Source organism: Sapajus apella, unplaced genomic scaffold, assembly GCF_009761245.1.
Source record: "Sapajus apella isolate SASKATOON/1434 unplaced genomic scaffold, GSC_monkey_1.0 scaffold190, whole genome shotgun sequence".
Lineage (NCBI taxonomy): Eukaryota > Metazoa > Chordata > Mammalia > Primates > Cebidae > Sapajus > Sapajus apella.
In genome coordinates, this window is record NW_022437130.1 from 1075009 (window position 1) to 1096059 (window position 21051).

Sequence of the window (21051 nt, forward strand, 5' to 3'; positions counted from 1 at the left end):
ACATCAATTCTTCATACACAATTCATGTTTTTTAAAACTTGTATGAAGGTGCGAGTAAAATTATCTTTAGAAAACCTTGCTGTTTTCATTTGTCTTTAATACACCAGCCAGTGAAAACTGATTGCAGCAACAAAATACCCCCTTCCCCACACATATTGTGTCTTGCACACCTGCATGCATTCATGCACTCACACTCGCTCTGCCTGTAGCCAGAGAGCTACAGGATTGTAGCTTGTTCTGTGTGGGGATTCTGCGCTCTTTTCCTGTCAGTCGCCCCAGCACTGAGTATTTCCCTGGGCTCAAGGTCTGAGAACCTGGTTTGAGCTCACAGAAGTCAGACCACTGGAGTGCAAACATGGAAAAGCTCCTGGTCCACGTGTAGATGTATTTATTTGCTGCTAGAGAGGATATATTAGAAGCCAAAGACAAACTCCTACCAGCAGATTCCTAAAGGAGGTTTGTGCTATAAAAGATGACTCTGGCTTTCAGGGTTCTTTGAATTTCACAGAGATAATATAGATGAATTGCCTTCTAGACTTTTCTATGATAACAGTTGTCAGGAATGCCCGGGAGTTTTACTTAAGCTAACAAATGATTACCCTTCCCATTAGTTCTACAAACAGGCCCCTAATTAGTGAATTGGCTAATGACAGCTGCCTCTGGGGTCATTAGTCCTGACAGACAGTGCTGGCAATGTTCCGGGCACTGTGTCACTGTCATGAAGCATGTTGTCAGGCTCCACGGGACCTCAGGGCTGGGAAACACTTGGAATGCACGCCCCCCCTCCTTTTCCTTTTATGTCATCTCATGGGTCACGTAAATTAACTCCTACTTCAGATAAGCATGGATTCCTAAATATGGATTAAACATGGATTTTTAAAATAAAGGAGGACTAAGGAAATGGTCACATCTATTCTGGACAAGAAAACAGTTTTTATGAAACAGTTCCATTTTAAAGACATGTCTAGTCGGAGTTGGGAAGCGTTTTGGAAAGAGCATCTATCTTGCCATTCATTCCATGGTTTACTTGTAAGCATGAATCACCTGTTGTCTCCAGTCATCTGGGATGCTCAGCCAGTGCCTTTGGAAACATTTCCACCCTGAATGTTAGGTAGTGTTGAGCAGGGTGGCAGGGCTGGCATGAGGTAGAGGGCTCAGTGTGTCCCAGATGTGGTGTTCCCTTTTGAGAGCCTCTCTCCCTCCAGATGAACAGGCGTTAAGACCGGCCGCCTCGGTGTCCCTCCTTCACCACTGAGGTGATCTTGAAGTGTGGACCCTCCTGGGACACACAGCCTCTCCTGACCAAGCTGAGCCCCAGGATAACTAGTCTGGAAGGCCCAGACTTACGTGATAACCAGGTTAAGTCCCAAGCTGATGTTCCAGAGACAAAGACAGCATTGCATGGTTGAAGCACAGAAGAGTTCTGGGGCTGGCGAGTGCAGAGTGGGATAGCTGTTGTGACAGAAAGGCTCTCTGCACTCAGGTTTTGTTACTATGCAGATTCCTGCTACATCAGCTCAAAACCATGTGCGGCTTAGTCTAAATGCCTATTTAAGCAAAGGCCAAAAGTCTGTTGAAGATATAAAGGGGAAAATAGTGTTCATAATACAAAGCTTGCAGCTAGTCAGGGATGTACAATTTCCACACAGTAAATGTGAGTAATGAAACTACATTTAATTGTTCAAAAGTAGCGGAAATGCATCTTGAAGAATTAAGAAAAATTACAAAAAGGCGATTATACAGTGTAGCAAATCTCTAACATGGATTAAACGGAATTGTTTAGGAGATAAAATACCAACATGAACATGCCTTTTGAAAGAGGAAAGAACAATGCTGGGTTTAGGTAGGGAGTGCCCAGCTTCTGCTTTTGCTTGGGACTGATGTGGCAGGAAGTTATTGGTTCATGGCCCAGGAAATCCATAGATGGAAAGACCTTGGCTGCTCTTATGGAGTGTACATACATACTTGACTTATGTAAAATGGATTGTACAGGACATCCCCAAACCTGACAGGTGCCTGCATCTGGGAAGCCAGCTTGTGCTGTGAAGTTCTTAGATCAGCCTTTCCTCTCAGCCAGGGTGAACCTAGGTTTACATCCTCCTCCTGTGACTTCCTAGTCCAGATCCTGGGACAAGTGGCTCAAGTATGCTGACTCTGTTTCCTCATCTGTGTAGAGGGTGGTGATACTGCCCTTGCAGTGTAGAGGGCAGGATAATATGAGCTCATGTTCATAGAACATTATGCCAGAGCTTGGGTCAGAAATGTTAGTCCTGGGCTACCACATCCTGTCAACACTGGCCACATAAGGCTATTGAAGTGTGTCTCGCCCAAATTGAGATGTGCTGTAAGTGCAAATACATACTGGATTTCAAAGACTTAGTACCAAAAAGAAATAAAATCTCTCCTATAATTGTTTATGTTGAGAGAATATTTACCTGTATTTTGTCAAATATATGAGTAAAATTCATTTTAACTGTTTCTTTTTACTTTTTTTTTTTTGAGACAGAGTCTCACTCTGTTGCCTAGGCTACAGTGCAGTGGCAGGATCTTGGCTCACTGCAACCTCCACCTCCCCAGTTCAAGCGATTCTTCTACCTCAACCTCCTAAGTAGCTAGGTTTACAGGTGTGCGCCACCATGCCCAGCTAATTTTTTTATATTTTAGTAGAGACAGAGTTTCACCATGTTGGCCAGGCTGGTCTCAAACTTGTGCTTGGCCTCTTTTTACTTCTTTTTTTTGAAACGGAATCTTGTTCTGTTGCCAGGCTGGAGTGCAGTGACACAATCTTTGCCCACTGCAACCTCCATCTTCCGTGTTCAAGTGATTCTTCTGCCTCAGTCTCCCAAGTAATTGTGATTAGCCTGGCTAATTTTTGTGATTTTAATAGAAATGGGGTTTCACCATGTTGGCCAGGATGGTCTCCATCTCCTGACCTCGTGATCCTCTTGCCTTGGCCTCCAAAAGTCCTGGGATTACAGACGTGAGCTGCCGTGCTTGGCCCTCTTTTTACTTGTTAGTGTGGCTACTAGAAAACTGCTAATTCTGTATTTGGCTTGCAGTCCTTTTTTGTTGGACAGCACTGTTGGTCCTTTTCCTTCTTCACCCTGGCCTACTGCCTCCCATCTTAACATCCTTCCACCTTGCATGCAGCCTTACGCTGGAGTGATTTATGTCCCTGAGGAATTTGCTCCAGGTCATGTGGGTAGAGAGCTGGGGAACCAGTGTTGTTCTGGCATAACGCCCATTCTTTTCTCCATTTTAAACATGAGGAGCCCATAGTGAAATTAAGTGCCTTTGCCTAGGTCAGAAGCCCTTTAGTAGTCGAGTGGGAACCTAAATCCAAGTGTTCTGGCTCAAGTCCATTGTGATTTCTACCATGACATACGGTCATTCATTTTATTGGCTGGAGTACAGCAGCATTTAAGCTGGCATTGAGCTCCACTTCCATGCTGACTTAGAGACACTAAGATTCTGAGGGACCTGGAAGAAGCAGCCTGGGTGGTGAAATGTAGACAGAGATTTGGATGAGAGATGGGGACTGTGTGTTGGGAGCCAAGCCTGGTGTGTCTCTCAGGACTAGCCTGGTGTGTCTCTCAGCACTGTGCCTGTATGCCTTGTCTCGGAGAAGACTGGGGGAAGATGATGCCGGAAGGTGCTGGTCTTGGCCTGTATATGGGCTTTGGAGTCTGATGGGTGATGTGGCCCAAGTCATTCTATCTGCTTAAGCCTCAGGGTCATCATTTGTAAAATAGTTGCATTTTCTTGCAGAGGTTTTATGAAGATTAAATCCCATGCCTTACAGATGCTCTCTGCCTGTTCATGGGCTTTCCTGTCTGCGTGGATTTGCTCTGTGAGTCAGTGGTCCCTCATCAGAACCTGTCTCAGAGCACGCTGGGTGCCTCTGGAGGCTTTCCATCCTCAGGCTGACAACAGCAGGCATGTATTGGTAAGAATCTGAGCAGAATAGAGGCATGTGAGCTTGAAAGGGCTGGAGGGTGTTGGGAGAGATAGTATTACAGATGAGGATCCCAAAGTGAGGATCTTTAGAATCCTGAGGGATGCCTTCTCTCTAAGCCACATGACTGAGAAAACAGGGGATCCCCAGGCTGTGTGCGGAGGATAAGCTACAAATTATCTTGCTGTGCAGATGGCCAGCAGCAAGTCACAACCCCAGAAATCCTGAGAAACAGCTCTTCTTATCCAGGTCACTGTACTCATTCTCTTGATTTGTGAGAGTCCAGGCTATGATAGAATCCATTTCCATCAGGGAAATTGGCAATGGGCCATTAGCCTGTGACTTGGCCTGGGGACAAGGAGAGGGGAATGGGAGGATGCTTAGCAAGGTGACCACATCTCTCTGGCACTGCAGCCAGAGCACCTGCTGGAGGGAACAACAGCCTGAGTTCCAGTTCCAGACCCACTGTGTGCTCATTCTGTACCACAGGGCTAGTTACAGAACCTGTCTTCATTGATTTTCTCAACAGTAAGATGGTGATATGAGAACAAGACAATGAGCTGGGTATTTAGATGCTGTGGAGTGTGTATGTGACACAGTAAGCAGACTGCCTGGCACGTAATCAGGATTCAATAAATGGTAGCTGTTCTTATTTATTATTGCTGCCGACTCTGTTAACATCCAGCATCCAGTTTAGACTCTTCCAAATTTCAATTTTTTTGTGCCGTCAGCCACATTAAAAGACCTGTGCCAATGAGGTTTTAAAATGAAATGCCTCTCATAACAGAGAAAATCCCAGTAACTATAAGACATTCCAGTGCTTACTCGGGAGAACGTGCTTTCTCCTGGGGCCATGCCCTGGGGAATCACAGCCATTCACAGCAGAAAAGGGCCCTGGTAGGCTCCCTCAGGACTGACAGCCATGTGGCTCCCACAGGTCCCCTGCAGGGGTCTCTCTGCATGCAGGCCGCAAGGGCCCAGGAGGCCACCACTGCTGAGAAGCTGTTCCTGTACCGGCAGTGGTCTTCGTCCTAAGCTCCCTGCATGTCGGGCTTGTGCTTCATTTTGGGTTGGCCAGTGCCTGATTCCATTTGTTATTTGGTACTCTTTAGTTCTTCTGTGGACAGAAAGAGCAGTGGAAAGGGCACTTGTATTTATCAGTATCTTCCTGTGGTTCAGGCAAACCTCGAAGCACTTTGGATAGATTATCTCATTTATTACTCTGTTTTTATAGGCAATTAAATTGTAAGTCAGGGAAGAGAACAGATGTGCCCAAGTCACGGAGCTGGTAAGCAGGAGAGTAAGGTTCCAGTTCAAGCAAGACTGCCTCTAGAATCTACCTCTCCGGGGTGTGGCAAGGGAACACGGCTGGGACAGGATCGAGCAGTAGGGTTTTGAGTGCCGGGGGATTGGGCTTCATTTTGATGCCTTGGGAAGCCATCAGAAGTGTCTGAGTTTTGAAAAGTCATGATCAGGCTGGGCACAGTGGCTGATGCCTGTAATCTCAGCACTTTGGGAGACTGAGGCAGGCAGATCATGAGAGGTCAAGAGATGGAGACCATCCTGCTCAACATGGTGAAACCCCATCTCTACTAAAATAGAAAAATTAGCTGGGTGTGGCGGCGCGCACTGTAGTCCCAGCTACTTGGGAGGCTGAGGCAGGAGAATTACTTGAACCCGGGAGGTGGAGGTTGCAGTGAGCCAAGATTGTGCCACTGCACTCCAGCCTGGCTCCTGGCGACAGAGCAAGACTCTGTCTCAAAAAAAAAAAAAAGAAATGACATGATGAGATGTGTGTTTTAGGAAGATAACTCTAGAAGTAGTGAATTACATCTGTTAAGCCGCAACTTTCTGATCCTATCCGTCTACTGTTGGTTATTTTTAAACCCAAGTGCAGGAAATGTTTGTTTCTCTCTGATTTAATGTGCATTTCAGCCTATTGTTTCAGGCTGTCTTTTAGCTGTGTGTGTTTGTGTGTGTGCCTGTGTGTGCACACAGGAGGACACAATACACCAGGAGACATGGGGGGACACAGTACACCAGGACACAGTACATCTCAAGAAGAATGTCTTGAGATGGCGTCTGCCATGCAGCCACTGGCTTTGACACTGACTTGTGACACCGTGGAAAACAGGAATTTTATCTCTCACATACCTCTGCAAACATGGAACAAGATGGGACGCCAAAATAAAACGACTGATTCTTTAACAAACACACCAGAATTTACACGTATTCCATTCACTCCATCTCAGCAAATTGCTTGGGACTTCTATATTTGAATCTTAGCAATAAGGGCATCATTTATTCTCCCCTTCTCAGTCAACAAATATCGAGTTCCTACGATATACAGGCATTTTCACTCTGCATTTCTTGTCCCTCAGGCTTCATCTTCTGTGATTATTAGAAGATGATGTGTGTGTGCAGATATATCATCACCATAAAAAATGGACCTTTTAAATCCCTCCTGGGACTGTGCTTAGCCCTAGAAATCTACAGTACATAGATTCAGTGTCCACACATTGTCTGGTTTGCTGTTTACTGTAGCATCTTAAAATGAGGAGGGATCTTCCAGGTTTTTCAAAAGGCAGAAGTTTCGTCTTCTGATTTATAAAAATGATACATGAATATTGTAAAATGAAATCAAACAATACAGAAAATACAGAGTTTTAAAAAACCCAGAATCTCTCCCTGCTTCAGTTTGGTGACATCACTCCATGTTCACGGAGCACAGCCACATAGCTGCACATAAATGAGACCATGAGTTTGAGTTCAACATGTGGCTCAGTGTCTGCTCTTTTCCCTCATCCACTTGTCATGTACATTATTTGTGTATCAGTAAATGCAGATTTAGATCTTCATTTTAAATTATCCTATTACTCTTGTATATGGTTATACCAGAATTTATGTAACCAATCACTTATTGATGAATCCTTGGGTGGTTTTCTATATTTTATCAATATAATCAGCACTGTGACAGGCAGCCTTATTTGTGTTTATGTGCTTATGTTTAAATTATTCTAGAGAGAGTTTCTGGGCCAAAGGATACATACACCAAAAAAAAAAAAAAAAACCATATGCATACATGTTTATATGCTTACATTTTACCTGCTAACCCTTCAGAACAGAAAGGCACCAATTTTCACTCCAAGAATGCTAGAGAGTGTTCATTTTCCCAGGACTTCCCAAGCACAGGATATCAGCAATATTTTTTCAAAGCATCTTTACTGATATCAAAGGAGAAAAATACCCTCACTTTTAAAACTCCTTATTTTTTCAGGTATTAAGTGAGGGTGAAAACCTTTTCCTATATTATTGGCCATTTGTTTTTGTTTTTTACAAGTTGTTTATTCACAACCTTTCCCATTTTTCTCCTTACTATTCATTTTTAATAGGTCTTTGTGTAATGGTCTTGCTAATCTTTTATCACTTTTGTTGTGACTTTTCTAGTTAATTTTTTGTTTAATTTTTGCTTTTTGAAAGTTGATCTGGAGATAGGAATCAAATGTGTTTTTGTTGCTCATTTTTTCTGTTTGTAACTTACGTTACAAAGACCTTTCGTTCCCAAGGAAGGTGTATAATCTTATGCACCCATATTTTTAGGACAAGTACTTCTATGATTTTATTTTCTTCGGTTAAACTGTTGTTCCAAATAACCTCCCTAGGATTTACTTATGAGTAAGATGGACCGAAGTAAAGATCTGCTTTCCTTTTATTTTTTTCCAAACAAAGTGTCCTTTGTCCTGTTAGCACTGATGTAAAACTTCACCTAATCATATGCTAAATTGCTTCTTACACACTTGAGTCTATTTTTAGACTCTTCTCCAGGCATGTTTTAAACATGTTTGAGGCATATTAGGAAGCTACAGTTATTTAAAATATTAAATATCTGGCTGAACAAGCTCTTCTGCCTTGATGATCTTTTTGCATTTTCTTTTTTGAGATTGAATTTAGAATCACTTTGTCAAACTTCTCCAATACCACTCCCAGCCAGGAAAAGAAAATCTAGATAGACTGTTTTTGGGGGATAAGTGCATCCTTTTGAGTGCATTCAGTCCTATCAAATTGCCATCATTGTTGGTCTATTTTGAAAGAATTTCAAACCCATAGAAAGATTGTAAGAACAAACACCACCAAGGATTCCTGCATCTCCTTAAACAAGATTCCCTGACGTTTTACATGTTACAGAATTTACTTCATCACCTTTTCTTTCTAGATGAAAACATGATCTTTTTCTGACATGATAACTCCTCACCCCTAAATACTTCCATCCACCATGGTTCTCCCAAGAATGCCTCTTCCTTGGTCCCCACACACTGCTGCCGATTAGGAAATCAGCACTGACTCAAAGGGACTGTCATCCCACAGACCACACTCCACCTGCTACCCTAACTTCATCGTCTTTTCCTTTCTGGTCCAGGAATCTGTCATGCATCATCAACTCCTTCATACAGAACCGCTCCTTAGTCTTTCCTGTCTCACTCGACACGGACAGCCTCAAAGAAAGTGCAGGGCTTTCATCATAGGGAGAGCCCCAGTCTGGGTCCACCTGTTGTTTCCTCATGACTAGACACAAGCCATGCATTCTTAGCAGGAAGACCCCAAAATTGGTGCTATGTTCATCGAGGTGCATCCCATCGGGAGGCTCAAGAGGCCACCTGTCCTACCAATAGAGACATTGACGTAGGCCTGGTTACACTGCTGACTCCACGGTCTCCCTGCTGTGAAGGCCTCATTTTCTCTTTGCGTTTGGTTAATATCTTGTGGGGAGATACTGCAGTATTGTGCCGGTATCCTGATCCTCATCTAGTTTCCATCGATCAGCCTTAGCTTCCATTGAGAACATTGTGACTAACTATTTTCATCATTTCTTCTATGTTTATGAATTGCTATTCTATTAAAGGAGGAGTTTCCCCTTCTCTCTTTAGTTATGTAACTATTCATTTATTTGGTTATGTTAGTAAGTATTCAAGGACTCACATTATTCATTGGGCTATAATATATGATTAGTTTTAGTATTCAAAATGCCGTCGATTGTGCCCTTCATACTGACTCTCCTTCCTCTTGGCCTGTCTCTTCATTTCTAGCACAAGGTGTTCCAGGGTCATCTTGTCCTTTCTCTGCCCCAGCCCTGGAGTCAGCCGTTTCTCCCAGGTGCCCCATTCCTTCTGTTGGAGGATGCTACTAGAAGCCACGCTCTGGGGTCTGGGCTCTGGGTGTGCTCCCTGCTACGGAAGTGTCATTGCTTCTAGGTGCTCTCAGTGGGAGGAGCTGGGAAACACAGATGTGTGCACACAGGATACATGTGTATGTAGATGTGTGTGCATGTACATCCATGGTGCATACATGAGGACTCCCATCTGTCTGTGTGTATAGGAGTATATCACAAGCTCATAGTGATACTTCAGTTCTAATACCTGGATGCTCTTTGTAGGGCTCTCTCTCTCCTTTTCCATGGGCAGATCTCCCTTCTCATAGAGCAAGAGACTTGGTTGTTTTCTTCAACATGGTATGCATTTGCTCAATCAGTGAACTTCTGTCTCAGTGTAACCAATCTGTCAACCATGTCGGCTGCCTTTTCACCTGCCAGGTCCCCTCCCGGACCTGGGCAGCTCCCCTCCACCAGCTGCCTCAACTGCAAGCAGACCACTGCCACCACCTCCTGGTGACACCTCACCACCACCCCACTCCCTCTGACTTCTGCTAGGAGGGGAAAGGACAATGGAAGGACAAGCCTTTCATTCTTCATTTTTTTTAAAACAACTTAAAAAAGGATTTTTTCAAGTTGTTTTTAAACAGAGACTCGAAGTGACTTTGGGTTGCTAGGAGTTCAGAAATGGGAACAGAGCATGTCTTCCCCACTGCATGGCTGTGGGATGTGTCCGTGTTCCCCCTGCTCTGTTTTGCCTCCTCAGCTTGGGTCAGGTGTCTTACCAGACCCCAATAGTGGTAGCTGACCCTGCAGTTGTAAGGGAAGTCAGTTCTGGTTCAAAGCTAAGGTGTGAAGTAGAGATTGAGGCACATTTTCTGGGTGCTTTCTATCCTAAAAACACATGGTCCACAGTCCCCCTTTTTTCTGGGTGACATCTGAGGTATGGTGAGAAGTAAGCCCTGGAGGACCCTCTTGGCCTCCTCTAGTGTCCCTGACAGGATGGCAAGGTAGGGCTGTCATAATAAAGGAGGTGCAGTGTCTGCGCCTTTGGAATACCTAGGGTTTACCAGAGTGTTCTATGCAGCTCCAGTTTCTGAATGTGCTCGGAGAAGACAGTAGAGGGAGGGGAAAGGGTCGTAGACCAGGGCCCAGGTCTTCTGGGAGGCCTATACGAATCTGTTTTTCCTGTTAGGTTATGAGACTCAGGAGCTGTCAGCTGGTATAACACAATCACAACTTAAAAACTGTGAGCTTCACAAAAACTAATTCAGAATGGACCATAGACCTAAATGTAAAACGCAAAACTGTCAAACTCCCAAAAGATAACGTAGGAGAAAATAGATGTCCTTGGGTTTGATGATGACTCTTAGATATGACACCAAAAAGTGCATGAAAGGAAGAATTGGTAAGTTGGATCCACAGTGAAGATGGATGAAGGAGGTAGATTCCAGAATTTCCATACACCTGGTAGTAGGCCCTAAGCTGTGTTCAGGAGCAGGAGGGAGGAGAAGGTGATAATGCAGGACGTGGTGTGGCTCAGACAGACCCCTTTTCAGCCAGGGGCTGGGTGCATGGCCCAGGGCTTGGCCCACTAGGTTACAAAGGCCCCAGGTCAGACTGCACACATGCACATCCAGTGTGTCTGTCAAATCTGGCCTCTGCCCATAGAAGCTGGAAGAAGGTGGAGCCCCAATGACCCTTAATTATTGATGCTCTGCCTACCTCAATTTATTTATAGGTATGTGCTTCCTGCTCAGTATTCTGTGAGGACCTTAGAGAAGAGGTAATAAGCTGTGGTTCCTGGCTTCAGGCACTCCTGACTAGTGGGGAGGCAGCATGCCCCACACGACTGGGTGCAGCCTGCTTGGATAGTTCGTGTTATGGGATCCTCTCAGGTGAGCAGGCCAGGGAGGCCACAGAGCAGAAGTGAGACTGAGTCAGTAACGCTTCCTCCCAGTGAGAGAGGACAGAGAGGCGGGGCTGGCAGCCTGTCCACGTAGGACTGCACACACGCACAGCACCGTTGTGACAGCAGGAAGAAGGCCAGTGAGCTTCAGGAGAAGTTGCGGTTAGCAGACAGACATGGGGGCAGATTGGAGGAGGAATCAAGAGTGTTTCCTGAGATCTGAGCCCCAGTGGCCCGGGTGCGGGGACAGTTGATGACAATCAGGCAGGATGGAGACTTCCCTTCTCCTCAGGGCTGGGGCTTAGAGTGGCCTTAATGCCTCACTATGGAGCTGGCCCTGCCTCTGGGCCTTGTGGCTGTGGGTGGGTGAGAGGGGTCCCTAAGGGCAGGGCAGAGGCTTCATTTTCTGTGGGTCTGGTCACCATGGGCACTTAGTAGATAGTTGTCACTTGAAGGACAGAAGGAAGGACACTCATTTAGCGTAGGCCTTTACAGGGGCGTTTTAGGCCAGGATGGTCTGTGTCCTGGGACCCTCTCCCCAGCCTGTAGAAAAGGCTGGGGAGAGGAGGCCAGGTGGGAGGGAGGCACAGGGCAGCAGAGCAGGCAAGGGCAGCTCTTGTGAGGAAGACTTTGGCTCCCTGTGAGCTGGCCACGTGCTTGAGTGGAGCTGGCCAGGCCTCTGGTTCTGGGAGCCCCGACATTCGGGACCACTGAGGCCAAAGCACAGAGCTGGAAGGGCAGGCCCACAGGGGTGCCATCCTCTGGGGGAGCTTTGGGCCAGAGCACCCATGCCATCACCAGTCAGAAAGATCCCTCTAGTTGATGTCAGCAAGGAGCCAGGCTGGAGGAGCAGACTTGAGCAGGGAGTCTTGGGTTGGGGACACTTGATGGGGGAGACTTGGGAGCAGGGAGACTCGAGGTGGGAGACCCAGGGGAGACTTGGGAGAGGAGAGACTCGAGGAGTGAGACTCAAAGTGGGAGATTCGAGAGGGGAGACTCAGGAGACTTGGGGGGAGAAATTTGAGCAGGGAGACTCGGGAAGGGGGAGACTCAAGGGAGAAGACTCGGGGGAGACTTGGGAGCTGGGAGACTCTGGGGGGAAACTCGGGAGGGTGCCTCAGGGGAGACTTGGGAGGGGAGAGACTCAAGGAGGGAGACTTGGGAGGGAGGAAACTGGAGAGAGGGAGACTCAAGGGGGGAGACTTGGGAGGGGGCAGATTCAAGATAGGAGACTGAGGAGAGGGATACTTGGGAGCAGGGAGATTCAGGAGTGGGGAGACTTGGTGTGGGGGAGACTTGCTGGGGGAGACTCGAGTGGAGATTTGAGGCAAGAGACGTGGGAGAGGCTTGATGGGGGGCACTAAAGGGGTAGACTAGAGGGGAGAAGTGAATGGGGGAAGTGAATTCGCCAGAAGATGGGCAAAAGTTTCCAGGAGAGAGGTGGTCAGGACTCTTAAGATGACTGGGGGTGGGGAACGGGCAGCCGCCCACAGTCTGGAGTGCTAGGGACCCACCCGGTGCCAGTTTGATGACAGCTCCCTACTTTGTGGAGGACCCAGTGCTGGGGGAGGTCGCATTGTAGGATTGTGCTTGGGAGCCTCCCACAGCCCCACACAGAGCAGGAGTGGGGCAACCCACTGACTTCCCTGTGTCCAGAGGCCATGGCTACAAGAGGCTTCCATGGTGAGTCTCTATTGGCAGAAACAGTGCCAGAAAGTTCTTCAGCCACAGGCAGGCTGAAAGTCGTCATCCCAAAGCACCAAAGGCCACCGTGGCCCTGCCCTTTCCTTCTGCCTTGGTGAAGCCCAGAAAGTGCCTGCCTGGCTCCCTCTGACATCTAGTGAATGGGCATGCATCCCCTCTTAAGGAAAGTGTGCATTCTTTATTTTTTCTAACAAAGGAACAAAGAGTAATGGCCCTTTCTTCCTCCCGTTTGTGCGTACTCTTGTGTGTGTGAGGGAGAGAGAAGGGATAATCCCAGAGAATCCTGTCACAGGCAGCCTCTGCCTCATAAGCAGCAGCCAGGGGCCCATTTGTGTCTCAAGCCCTCCTGGGAGAGATGCACCCCCAGGCTCTCTTGCCTGCCTCGGCTCTCAAACAGGCCCCTCTCCCACCTGAGAGACAGGGCAACTGGAGCCCAGCATCCCGTAGTTGATAGCAGTCTGCGTGGCATGTTGATGGATGGCAGGACCTCTGGGTTCCACTTACCCAGGCTGAGTGACACATCATCGATAGCAGTCAGTTAACCAAGTCCTTAGTAACCAGCTGGTCTCATCAGTGCCTCAGCCGTAGCCACGGGTTAAAGCAGAAACCCCTTCTGAATAGCTAGATTGAACCTGACGAAGATGAATGTCTAATTCACTTGGAATCTCCTTAGTGCTGCCTGTAATAAAAAGCCTACTCCATATATTCACCCCCCTTCGATGTTTCTCTGAAATTAAATATCAGGAGGACATATAATAGCCCAGTTCCACACCAGGCCAATATTATCAGATTGATGTCAGCAGTGATAATAGGAGAAGGATAAGTTGATGAGATTCCATTTATTAAATAAAGTGAAGAGAGCACACAGAGGATTTGGGACTGCACGTGTGAGCAGGGAGGTGGGGGCGCTCTGCGGGAGAATCAACGAGGGAGAGAGAACAGCACCTGGGGTCTGGCCCCTAATCCCTCTCCTTTCCCGCTTGGGAGCTGGAGTGCCCGCTGGCGTGGGAGCAGCTCAGCTGCCTACAATGTGTGTGCCCAAGATGGGAAGGTGCCGCCCATGCTCCTGCCAGGCCCGCCTCATGGCAGGATGCATCCGCTCACTTCCGTTTGCTTTTCTTCCCACCACGTGTTGATGCTGCAGGCAGCCATGTGTTCCTGTCTTCCTGTCTCACTTTCCTCCCTGTGGCTCCTTGACTGGGAACTTCCTGGCTGCCCATGGGGAGTTGGCAAGCTTCTGCCCCATGCAGAGCCCTGCCTAATGTGTGGTGCGGGGTGACTATCTTTTGTTTTTCTGAGTACCCTTGGTATCTCTTTCAGAATGTCTTGGCATTTTCTAAAAGCAGAGTGGAACGCATATGGTGGTATAGAGAGCAAGAGCTATGGAGCTGAGCACACTCTGTTCTTCCTATCCCAGCTCCTCCCACTGCTCTGTAACTGTGGACCAGTCACGTGAGCTCCCTATGACTCACCAGCTCGTCTGCAGAACAGGACGGGAAGGCCCAGCTCACAGGGTTGTTGTGAACTTAGAACACAGGAACCCCTGACAGGCAGAAGTTCCCAGGACCACAGACATCTACTCTCAAATGAGGCCGAATTTTCTGCCTGTGCTGTTGACCATCAGCTCCCCTCCTGCAGCCTGATGCTCATCGCACATCTCTCCCAGAGCGGAAGACTTCCTGGGCAGTACCTGGAAGCAGCTTTAAGAACCTGGTCATAAGCTATGGCTCCTCCCCTTTTCTGTTAGATGGGTTAGGGTGAGTCAGTTCATCTCTAAATAAGATAACACCTTACAGGGGAGGACGGAGATTGGAGACACCATGTGCAGACCCTGGCATGGAACCTGGCATGCGGCGAGCATTGAAGCGTAGTGACTGTTGCTGATGTGCACCTGGGCCCAGCCACCATGCCATGGAAAGTGCACGCTGCACTCAGAAAGCAACCGGTGATGTATTGGTTCCCCGGTCATTCCTGCCCATTCCCGCTCCCCGCTCTACTTCTGGGGAATGGGTCCAACCCCTTTGCGGCATGCCTGATGACATGCCAGGGTCTGCACACAGTGTCTGCAGTCTCCGTCCTCCCCTGTAAGGTGTTATCTTTTTTTTTTTTTTTTGAGACAAATTCTCACTGTGTCTCCCAGGCTGGAGTGCATTGGCATGATCTCAGCTTACTGCAACCTCCCCCTCCTGGGTTCAAGTGATTCTCCTGCCTCAGCCTCCCAAGTAACTGGGATTACAGGCACTCACCATCATGCCTGGCTAATTCGTGTATTTTTAGTAGAGATGGGGTTTCACCATGTTGGCCAGGTGGGTCTCGAGCTCCTGACCTCAAGTGATCCACCTATCTTGGCCTCCCAAGGTGCTGGGATTATAGGCATGAGCCACTGTGCCCAGCCTGCACAGGATTTTCATGGATGGGAAGGAAAGGCTGCACAGAGGAATGACTATGATGTGAAGGAAAGGGCGCACAGAAACTTGTCATGGGTGGGATGGGGCAGCTGCACAGAGTCATGCTGTTGTTGGGAAGGGAATGATGCAGAAAACATTGTTGTTAATGGGAAGGAAAGGTTGCCTGGATTCTTGTTACGGATTGACAGGAAGGCTGCATATGTTATAGATGGGAAGGGGAGGTCACACAGAAGCTTGTCATGAATGAAACTTGATATGATTTGGCTCTGTGTCCCCACCCAAATCTCATCTCGAATTATAATCCCCATGTGTTCAGGGAGGAAGCTGACTGGATCATGGGGACGGTGTCCCCTAGGCTGTTCTCATAATAGTGAATTTTCACGAGACCTGATGATTTTATAAGGAGCTCTTCCCCTTTAGCCTTTCTCTCTCACCTGCCATTATGTAAAATGTGCCTGCTTTCCCCTCCACCATGATTATAAGTTTTCCGAGACCTCCCCAGTGATGCAGAACTATAAGTCAATTAAACCCATTTTCTTTATAAATTACCCAGTCTCAGGCAGTTCTTTATAAGAGTGTGAAAGCAGACTAATACAAAAATGAATGCTACACCGAATGTTGTCCTGTAACTAAGGGAAGACTTCATAGAAACTTTCCATGGATGGAAGGAAAAGTTGCAAAGAAGCGTCTCATGGATTGGAAGGGAGGTTCTCAGAGGTGTGTCATGAGTGGGAAGGGAAGGGTACAGAGGTTATGGATGGAAGGGAAGGTTGCACAGAGACTTACTGTGGATAGTGGACCATGATCAGAGAGAAGGAAGAGGGAGGGAGGATTTCCTGGGTCTCCAGCTAGCTATGGGTTCTTCACCAAGTGCAGTGCACTCTGGGAAGAAGTGGGAATGAGACCAGGGGCCATTCAGCCACCAGAGGCATGGGGTCAGTTCCCTCTTCCAGCTGGGGAGGGGCTGGGGACACAGACCATTTTCTCAGGGCACTCAGGCTGGTGGCAGAGTTATACCAACCCTCCGACAATGGCAAGGTGACAGGTCATAGTGTCAGGGTGCTTGAGGTCACCTGAGGTCCATGGGAGACATAGCAGGCCTTTAGGTCTAGGTAAGGTCTAACTAGGCCTGAGATCTGGCCCTGCTTTTCAAATGGCAAACTTGAGCAACTTACTGTAACACTTGGAGACATGGTGGGGTTTTTTTGTCTTTTTTTTTTTTTTGGGGGGGGGGGAAAAATATAGCTTCTACCTTATAGGGGCCTGCTTGGGATTAAATGAGAAAATGCTTAGTACATTGTGCAGTGAGTTGTGATTTCCCAAGAAATGAGTGTTTGAATTGCCTTGGTGTTTTAGAAATCTGTGGCCTGCATTATATTCTAAAAGCATCACTGTTGGCTGGAAGTAGAGAGGACCGTTGGGAGGCTATCTAATGATAGTGGAGACAAGGGATTGGGTTAGGGCTCTCCTGTAGGCTAGACTTGGGGTGGCACTCTGTGCACATGGGGGCTGGAGAAGTTGGGTGCTCTGGGTGTGCAGCTGGACCAGCTGGGCGTTGGTGCTGCTGACGCAGCTGAAATTCAGGAGGAGGAGATGCTGGGGTGAAGGCTACTCACGCCTGGTCCCTGTGGGCCTGTGGCCACCTGCTGGGCTGCATGGCAGGCAGGGGACAGCAGGTCTTGAGCTGGGCACCATGCTGGTGTGCTGAGGGGACAAGGGCAGGGGGACCACAGGCAGAGCTTGCACAGAGGCAGAAGCCCAGGGTCCAGCAGAGGAGAACCAGAGTGAGCAGCCAGAGATGCAGTGAGGGCCAGGCAGGCGCCATCAGCTGAGCAGTGAGACTTGGCATGGGTCCCAGGGGAGTGGGGTAGGAGGAGCTCTAGCCAGCACTTCTCTGAGGAAGGAGAAGCCGCTGTGGCCTTGGACTGACATGGAGGCAAAGGGGGCTTCAATTTGAAAAGCTTTTCCATGTTTAGAGAGATGAATGTGTTTTGGGGGTGGAGTGAGGGGAATGGAGAAGGTCCAGTAGAGAATGTCAGTGGAAAAGGCTCACTCAGGCGCAGGGGTTGGGAAGGAACCATGTCAGAACTCTGGACTCTGCTCTGCCTGTGGTCTCAGCAGACTGGGGGCAAGGGGACACTCTGGGAGTCAGGCGGACCTCTGTGGCCTGCTCATCAGGGACCAGGACCCATGTGCCCTGTCTGTGGCCATCACACTCTCAGGGCCATCAGGAGGCTGGATGTGGGGTCCTCTGTGGTCCTATTTACTCAGCACTGATGATTTCTTCAGAGCCACACTGCGGTGCTGAGCACGTTCTGGTCAGGCCGTCTTGGGCATCACCTGCCATCCTCTCAACAGCTCTGTGGGATGGGATCCTCCTCCACACCTGATGCACCAACCACACAGTGGAAAGTGACAAAGTGACAAAGCTAGTGCCTTGCCCCAGGTTTGTCTGACCCCAGAACCTGTGTTCTTTCCACTAGACCAAGAGCCCCAGCCTCAGGCGTCTGCCAGCTGATTGTTGAAGGGACACCATGATCATGCACATACGCTAATGCCTTAACATGCCACAGGAGGCACCACGACAGCTGGAGGAGGTCTGAACTAGGTTTCAATGTAGAGGGAGGGACCCCTTAAGTAAGGTCCCATCCTCCAAGCCGTACGTCTACAGTTCCACCATCCCAGCATATCCTCGGTTCTTCTCTGCCAAGGGCCTCCAGTAACCCAGCCTTTTTGCAAGCGCACCCCACCCCGGGCCCTGGCCCCACCTCAGTTTCTTACACTGATGGCCAGGTTGCTATGTGGGCTGCACTTCATAGCACACGCTTCTGTTCATCTCTGGGGTAAGCAGTGTTACCGTTCGCATTGTACCAATGAGGAATGTAAGAGCCAGTGAGGCGAGTCGACTTCCCGGGCATTGCCTTTGATGCCTGTGAAAATGGATACCCTATACACCAGTGCAGGTGGTATGAACCACTTCGAAGCCACATGACCATTAGATCTTCATCCTCCAAGATAATGTCCTCAAACAAGGGTACAGGACTTATTTCTATCCTTGGCAACTTCGTGTCACACTTTGGATACCTTTATCTGTGCATGTGAAGAGCAGCTGTTTGCAAGACTGGACATTTCTGGACATGGGAGCTCTTTGGTATGCATTGTAAACAGGGTCGCAGTGTGCCGGGGCTGGGTGGGTTTCAGGGTGAATAGAGTACACCTACTTTTGTGAATGGCTTCACCCAAGGCCTAGCCCTGCCTTGCTTCAGAGAAAGCTTTTCATTTCCAGAGCTGTGCTCTCCCTGTCTTATCCCATTCAGAGCCTTTTTGTGGACAAGTGGGTGAAATTTCTTCCAGTTGACATTTGCCTCCCATTCTGTCTCCTCATATTGCTGTGATAAGTCCCAACAGAGAGGCCACCACAGTCCCAAAGGCAATATTGGCAAGGAGGGGATAGATTTCACCATGGCCCAGTTTCTCCTGAACTGGGAGCTCACTGGGAGGTTTGCCCTCAAAACGCAGAAGCCCTTGTCCTGGGACCTGAAACCAAAGGAGGAGAAACTAATGAGGAGGGGACACAGTGAGGCTGGCCATGGGGAGAGAGGCAAATGTGGCTGTGTCTTCCTGCGAATTACCATCCTGCAAAGCCAGTGTCAGCGTCTCTGTTGTGCCTCTGTAGAGGGCAGGGCATGGCAGGTCAGCACTCCAGCTTCGTGAGGCTCGGCCACATGACTCAGCAGGCCACTTAGCCTCTGCCCAACCTGTCCCTGGCACCTCTTTTCACATAGATCAGTAAGCCTTACAGAGTTACAGCTTAGGACAGCCCTGCCTTTACTGACTCTGGGGCTCCCTCTGAGCCACTCACCATGACACACAAGTCCCCTTAGTGCCTGCTGACCTCCACGATGCAGCTATGAACCAGGCTCACCAGGGCCCCATGAGGGCAGGGCAGAGTCCTACTTCAGGGGAGTGCAGCAGAGGCTGTGATGGAAGTCGTGCTCTGGGGTGTCAGACTCTAGAGGGTCAGCACGGTCAGGAGGAGCAGACGACACAGTAAGAGGCTGGTATGAGGGGATAGCAGACCCCAGGGAGACTGGCAGTGCCACTGAAGGTGCCCACTGCCCTACAGATTTAACCCTGCCTGGGGAAGGGAGAGCACAGCCTTCCAAGGATGGAGAGCCAGCGAGCAGAATAGGAGGGAGGGGGGCTTCTGTGATGGAGGCGGAAAGCCAAGATCTGCCCTGTGACTTAAAGGTGTTCATAAGCAGGTGTCAGAACACAACTGAAGCTGTACGTGCAGTCCCAGGGAGCGCTTGCCTGAGATGAAATGCCACGAGGCCAGCTGTCCTCCAAGGAAGAAGCAACAACTAGACACACCCATGTCACAGTTCTTAAATATAAATGTGGAGCCGTTCTTAAGTACCTGGAGAGGAATCGGGGGTTGCCCCAGACACCGCAGCTGTGTTCTTGCCCCAGCTGCCTATGCGACAGCTGACGTAGGCCAGCGAAGTGGGTCTCCAGAGCCGGGCAGAGAACTGCACCCAAGGGGCTCGTCTTCACTGCATATGCAAGAACAAGAGGTCAATACAGATAAAAGACCCCCCCATGCCCTGTCCTCTTCAAGAAATAAGAGGATCCAAAGACTTGGCACATGCAGCGTAGACGTGCATCAGAATTGTGACCTCAAGGGCAAGGACAGGATGGAATTCAAGGACCCAGACCAGGACTGGGCCACCCATGGCCTCCCATGGCAGGAATGGGAAGGCACTCTCACCTTTAACATCCTTTACCTCGGCGTGCAAGTGTGTAAAATTGAGTGGGTTGCGCCTGGCCAGCATGGCAGCCACAGGTGTCTGCCCCCACGCCACACTCATCCCTCCCCATCTTTAATTTAGAGACTGCTCATTTTGTTCATCCCCTGGGGATGAGTCTTGCTGGCCTTAGCTGAACATGGGACACTCACTGCCCCTGGTAGCAATGGTGTTAGGCATGGGTATGTGACCTGGTCCTAGACAGTGAGTGGAAGAGAAACCTGGAGTGGGGTCTGAGGGGAGGATTGTCCCACCTGGTCAGATGAGACTGCGAGAGGCCTGTTCCTCCCTGCTGCCTTTGACCTCTGCTGCAAAGTGGCCTGAGGATGGCACGGACGAGAAGGGAAGGCCAGGCCCAGATGGCATTGCAGTACAGAGTCAGCAGTACAGAATTGTCCACCCCCAAGCTTCCGGAGCCAGACAGTTAAATACGGGGTCCTGTTCCCAAGCTGTCGAGCATCCTGTGCTGGTGGTTTCTAGCTGAGGAACCAGGTTCAAGTTACTGTTGGACGATAACAGCGCCAGAGACCCTGGTGGGACAGCGACTGGCCTGCACGTCTCCCCCATGTGCCTGGAGCCCAGCTGTGGCATGTGTGACAGTGATCCTTTCTATTGCTAAGAAACTTGAGGAACGGCTTTCTACCTTTTTACAGCTCCTTTTGGTGCCCTCAGCCCTAAGTGGTGTTGAATTCGGAAAGGCTGTCAAGTGTTACAGTGGGTCCATCTACAGCTGGGAAGGGTCCTGGCCTAAAACTCCCTTAAGAAAACAAATTGGCAGCAACAGTACAATTAAAGCCATGTAAATAAGTGTGTCCCGCTCCTCCACTGTCCAGCTGCGTGGCCTTACTTCTCTGAGCCTCAGCTTCTCATTTGTGGGAATAGCATGGTGAAAGATAGTATCTGTTGCTAGTGCCGTGAGGAGCAGCACTGAGCAAGTGCAGCAGCCTGAGGACAGCACCTGGCCAGCATGGAGTGCGCAAATGTGCCGCTGTGTGTGTCAGTGTGCGAGTGTGCAAGATTGAGTGTGTGTGGAAGGAGACCAACCAATCGGAAATTACGCCCAGGAGGCTGGGCCACTGAATGACTTTAGTGTCATCTATATTTGCTCTTTTTTTCCCCAC

The 21051-nt window shown here is 48.9% G+C and overlaps 1 protein-coding gene across 7 annotated transcripts in view; it reads left to right on the forward strand.

Moving 5' to 3' along the window:
- Window positions 1-21051, forward strand: part of CHCHD6 (coiled-coil-helix-coiled-coil-helix domain containing 6) — a 241115-nt gene that overhangs the window by 216519 nt on the left and 3545 nt on the right. The window lies entirely within an intron of this gene.